This window comes from Syngnathoides biaculeatus, unplaced genomic scaffold (assembly GCF_019802595.1).
Source record: "Syngnathoides biaculeatus isolate LvHL_M unplaced genomic scaffold, ASM1980259v1 ctg254_pilon_pilon, whole genome shotgun sequence".
In the NCBI taxonomy this organism is placed as follows: Eukaryota; Metazoa; Chordata; class Actinopteri; order Syngnathiformes; family Syngnathidae; genus Syngnathoides; species Syngnathoides biaculeatus.
Genome location: NW_026907509.1, coordinates 1 through 5,247, shown reverse-complemented (window position 1 = coordinate 5,247; position 5,247 = coordinate 1). Strand labels below are relative to the sequence as shown.

The following is a 5,247-nucleotide window of genomic DNA, read 5'->3' as shown; positions in this document are numbered from 1 at the left end:
ATTGTACATATGAATTTTGGGGAGAGTCTTCCTTTAAGGAGATGGATTTCTTGATCAAGTGGATTCTTCCAAATTGTAGATGATAATTTCTTTTTTGGAGCTAATACTGGGTTGTTACCCCCAACGAGGTGTCACTCATTGCTTCTATGTTTATAATGAGGTTTTTGGGAACTCATGAAATGGGGTTATGTAGACATGACATTTTTTACTTTGTTGGTTCATAAACAAGATTTTAAGTAAACGTTTCATTGGAGAGGGAAAATCTTATCAAGAGGTGCAACAAATTATAGGCTCTTCAGCTAAAATGACCTTAAATGCCTTAGAACAAAGAAAAACCAGTGACACATTCCAGAAAATGGAAGACAACCATCACAATTGGTCACAGAATAACCAGAATGGCAAAGGCTCAGCCAATTATGATCAGTTCCAGGATGTGAAGTGAAGACGGTGAAGCAAGGTGGTGCAAGCATCATGATATGGGCAAGCTTCTCCGACTATGGTCTTGGGCCTAGTTATTGCCGAGCAGGGATCATGGATCAGTTTGCATATGTCAAAATACTTGAAGAGGTCATACAAGTAAAGGTTTCTCACTTTGAGAAAATGTCCATCTTGTTCTAAGTGACACGTCATCTCAACTTTTTACTTTTTATCATCTTGGTCAGTGTGAGAAGTATGACGTCGTGTTGGATCGCATGTCCTGCTGGAATCCCCCAAACATTTTCATTTTGTTTCTCTCATTGTACTTTACCATGACAATATAAATGGCTTATGGAGGATTTTATCTGGGGAGAATTGCAGCAGAAGTGTCAGGATGGTGATGAGTTTTACTTTTCTACTAGCCAACAAAACTACATCCACATGAACCATCGAGAAAGGGACCATTACTTGAATCAATGGCTGAACTGTGACAATGCTGAATGAAGCTTTCATCAACTGAGTTCCAATATAATGGAAGAGATCTTCACCCAGCGAACGAGCTCCGACATTTAACATGACACCAATCTCGCCCCCCTTGCAATCCACCTATTTGGCGTGAACATTCATGTGGAAAAGTGCCAACTAAGCATGGGGACGATATTTGTTGGGAAAAAAAAAAAACAAAAAAAAAACCCAGAGGCATTTCTCACATGATCAAGTGGCTCGGATTTCTGCATTTACCGCAGGAGCACTGTGTGAGAATAATTCCTGTATTCCACCATTTCGGCTTTCATCATGCATAATGTTTCCAACATATTGGGCCTGGGAAAAATAAATCTATTTCAGAAATAATAAGTGGCAGGGACCTCCACAGATTTTCCATTTGGTTTGGAAGTTTGGATTTCTAGTTTTCATTGGGATTCTTCTGGCCCATCTTATTTAATGAATGAAAACTGTGATGAATTTTTGGTGTAGCTACACGTGTCCCATATGGTCTAGCGGTCAGGGTTCCTGGTTTTCATCCAGGTGGCCTGGGTTCAACTCCCGGTATGGGAATGTTGACAGGACTCTGTCGTTTAGTCTTTGATTTACATGCTGAAAGTTCCCAACACAGTTGGAAAAAAAAAAAACTGAGAGGATTCCGTGTTTTGTACAGCAAAAATTCCCCATCTAGTATCGCTTTCAGGATTACTGTTTTTCATTCGTCTCCTATTTACCCCGATGGGACTGAAACCTCAATACTGTTGATATGATTGGCTGACGCTTGAAAGAAAATACAGAATTTAAAAAAAATGAGTGTAAGAAACATCGTGTCTCATATGGTCTTGCGATTCTTGTTTCACCCTGGACGGCCAGGTTCAATTTCCAGTATGTGAATCTTCTGAACGCAGAACTCTACCGCAACTGTACATCTCCTATATTGTGGAAAATAAAAACCAAAGTGATGTCCGACATGGCCAACAAGTCGGAATTTGTGTTTTTCAACCAAAAGGCCTGGATTCAACTTTTTGGGTGAAATGAGTTCAATGTGTGCATCGATGCACCAGTCTTGCCGGACGACATAGAAGTCTGCAGGCACACACGCAAGTCATTGGATTTCCCTGAATAGGCACACGTCCAACATTTACCGTGAAGAAAATAAGCATTTGTACACCCTGCCATTTTGCAAGTTATCCAACTTAGAAATCATGGAGGGGTCTGAAATTTTCATCGTAGGTGCATGTCAACTGTGAGCGAGATAATCTCAAAAGAAAAATCTAGAAATCACAATGTATGTTTTTTAACTATTTATTTGTGTGATACAGGTGCAAATAAGTATTTGAACACCTGTCTAGCAGCGAGAATTCTGACCCTCAAAGACCTGTTAGTCCGCCTTTAAAAGTCCATGTATTATCCTGAATCAGATGCACCTGTGTGAGGTTGTTAGCTGCATCAAGACACCTGTCCACCCCACAAAATTGTACAACTCCACACGGCTGGAAAGGGCTATGGAGAAATTGCCAAGCAGCTTGGTGAAAAAAGGTCCACTGCTGGAGCAATCATGAGAAAATGGAAGAAGCTAAACATGACGGGCAGGGTACACCCTGAACTGGTTGCCAGCCAATCAGGGCAGGGCACATGGAGACAGACAACAGTCACACTCACAATCACACCTCAGAGGAATTTTGAGTCTTCAATGAATGCTTGAATGTTTTTGGAATTTCCATACAGGCAGGGGCCGGGTTTTGAATCTTGCTCCTCAGAACTGTTAGGGCAATGCTCGACAGCTGCACCACCGTTGTTTGAACAGTCGCAATAAAAAATAAACTAAAAATGTGCATTAATATGGTTAGTGACATTGGTTTGCTATTATTTTGAACACTACTCTATATTATTTGCATCCAATGGTTCAAAATAGGATTGTGAGGAGATCGACATTTGGAAAGTGAGAGTGATCATGTTTCATGATGAATATCCACAATAAGCGACGTTCTTCACTTTGGGAGGACTTTTGTTTCTTACAACCAAATATTTCATGCAGTGTTTGGCAGATGTATAATGTGTTCAGTATGTAATTGTATTTTTAATCTTTAAATGGGTCGAACATGAACAATTACTTGTAGGCATGGTGTTTGCTCTGCACACAAAGATTACCTTGGTGGAACATGCTGAGAGATTTGCATGCTCGACATGATGACATGCAGACCAAGAAAACCAGTGACCCTGTGCAGACTGAAAAGACTGCCAGTAAGATACTGTAAATGTGTCTATCTTTAGACAAAAGTGATTTTAGGAAGTCAGCCACAGCCATTGAGAAGACAAGTTTTTATTTCTCACTATCAAAGAATCGTAACTGAGACGCTGATAGCAGAGGATGGTTTTGATCCATCAACCTCTAGGTTATGGGCCCAGAATGCACCCGCTGCTGTACCTTCAGCTTCTTTGTATGTACTTTTGTACCCGTCTGAAAGGAAATCGGCTCCGCTGTTTCGTGCCTGGATCAGACTCCAAGACACATTTGGTATTTGGTCAAATTTTATGATCATTGGTGTTTATTAAAGTGCTGATCTGTACTGGCACCTTTCTGGGTACTTACAGTGATTTTAAATGGACAGATCATTGAAGAGAGGATTTTTTTTCCCAGTTGGAAGTGAACTGATGGATTGAAAACACAAGTCTTTATTGCACAATATTTCACACGATGAGAAAGACTTTAAAAAGTGGCATTCAGAGAATAAGTTTGAAAGCCTAATGCCACCACGATGATGGGACATTTTGGATTGAAGCCTGATGAACGCAGCCAAATACTTATTTGCAGCTGTATCACAAATAAATAGTTAAAAAACATACATTGTGATTTCTAGATTTTTCTTTTGAGATTATCTCTCTCACAGTTGACATGCACCTACGATGAAAATTTCAGACCCCTCCATGATTTCTAAGTCGGATAACTTGCCATATTGCCGGTCAAAAAGAGCAGCTCGACAGTGTGGGGCACATTGAACCGGAGCAGAATATTCACAATGGACGAGACTTGTTGTGCTGTTGGTTTTTACAACAGATGAGACAGATATTCAAAGAGATCATTCTATGGAATACCAGCTGAAATGACGAGAAAAGATTGATGGATGATGGCAATTAAACATGATGGATGCTGCCCAACCAAATACACACGACTGTGTCGCGATCACTTCATTTCAGGTAGGAATTATTCTTCTCAATCTCAAATTCCCAAGAAGTACTCATCATGGCAAGTTGGATCATTTGAGAACCACGTGAATAAATAAATAAATAAACAGGGAAGTGTGTTGCGGCCACACGTTAAACTTCGGTGAACCTCTCCCCAACAGATGTTTTTTTTTTTTTTTTTTAATATGCATTGTTCTCAAATGAGTCCAATGCGTATTTAAAAAAAAGAAAATAAACCGTAGGTCACAGTGATGTTTACGGAGGTTAACATGTGGCTGCAACACACTTCTGTTATCGGGGCTAAAGGGTATCACAGTGGTTTATTATTATTATTAATATTATTAGTAGTAGTAGTAGTAGTAATAGTAGTAGTAGTATTAATATTATTATTATTAAAATATGTATTGGACTTATTTGAGAACAATAAATAAACCAAAAAACTAAACATCTGTCAAGGAGAGGTTTACCAAAGTTTAATGTGTGACCGCAACACATTTCGTGTAAGGAGGTGCCGACTCGCTGTCTTTTTTTTTTCCATAGTTTAATGAATGTGAGTTTGCGTAAAACCAGGGTTCATTGATTTTAATATAGTTATTCCATCCATCCAGTTTCTTTGCCACTTATCCTCACGAGGGTCGCAGGGGGTGCTGAAGCCTATCCCAGCTGTGAACAGGCAGGAGGCAGGGTCCACCGTCAATTGGTTGCCTGCCAATCGCAGGGCACAAAGAGACAAACAGTCACACTCACAACCACACAGAGGGGGAATTTCAAGTGTCCAACTAATGTTGCATGTTTTTGGAATGTGGGAGGAAATCCACACACGTACGGGAGAACATTCAAACTTCATGGAAAGCCAGCAACCCGGTCACAAAGTCCAATGATATATTGGACGACGGCCCTCAACAAACGGAAACCGTTCGCAAATCCCCTGAGGGAAGTTTACATGAGGGTTTATTCGTGAACAAACATGAAGCGTGATGACGATGTCCTTTTTGATGTTTGGACTCCAAAAGCGTTGCTCTATCACCGATTGGGTTGCAATCCCGACCCCTCTGTGGAGGACCGACATCCAGCCTGTCATCTGTGGCTGCGAGTGTCCTTCAGTGCGTCTTTTACCTGGGTCTCAATTTCCCATGTGAAGACTGAGACCAACAGGCTTCA

At 40.6% G+C, this 5,247-nt stretch overlaps 1 non-coding gene across 1 annotated transcript; it reads left to right on the top strand.

Annotated features, from left to right (window-relative positions):
- Positions 1 to 1,401: 1,401 nt before the first annotated feature.
- Positions 1,402 to 1,473, top strand: trnae-uuc (transfer RNA glutamic acid (anticodon UUC)). Its single transcript has one exon. It is a non-coding gene; the product is annotated as a tRNA-Glu (tRNA).
- Positions 1,474 to 5,247: the final 3,774 nt, after the last annotated feature.